Below are 349 nucleotides of genomic sequence, written 5' to 3'. Positions count from 1 at the left end.
TGAGTTATGATGTCACGCATGACGTCAATATGTAGTTTTTAAGCGCTTATAATGCCAAAGTGAACGACGTGAGCGATATTTATAAGCGCTTAAAGCGCGTAAGCGTTCAAAGCGAACGCACCCTACAAATTGAAGTTGTGACGTCATGTTGTCGAGAACAAGCAGAGACTAAGGGCTATCGCACACAAATTGACATAACTGCATATGCATAGCATAAGACCGTATGTACCAATGAGCATCGAGTATTAAGTCGCCATATTGGTGTTCGATGCTTAATATTCGATGCTCATTGGTCCATACGATCTTATGCTATGCATATGCAGTTATGTCAATTTGAGTGCGATAGCCC

The sequence above is a fragment of the Odontomachus brunneus genome, unplaced genomic scaffold, assembly GCF_010583005.1.
Source record: "Odontomachus brunneus isolate Ranch 3 - 2012 unplaced genomic scaffold, Obru_v1 Obru_scaffold_067, whole genome shotgun sequence".
NCBI classification, from domain to species: Eukaryota; Metazoa; Arthropoda; class Insecta; order Hymenoptera; family Formicidae; genus Odontomachus; species Odontomachus brunneus.
The sequence above is the reverse complement of the archived record's forward strand: the minus strand, read 5'-3'. Positions refer to the sequence as shown.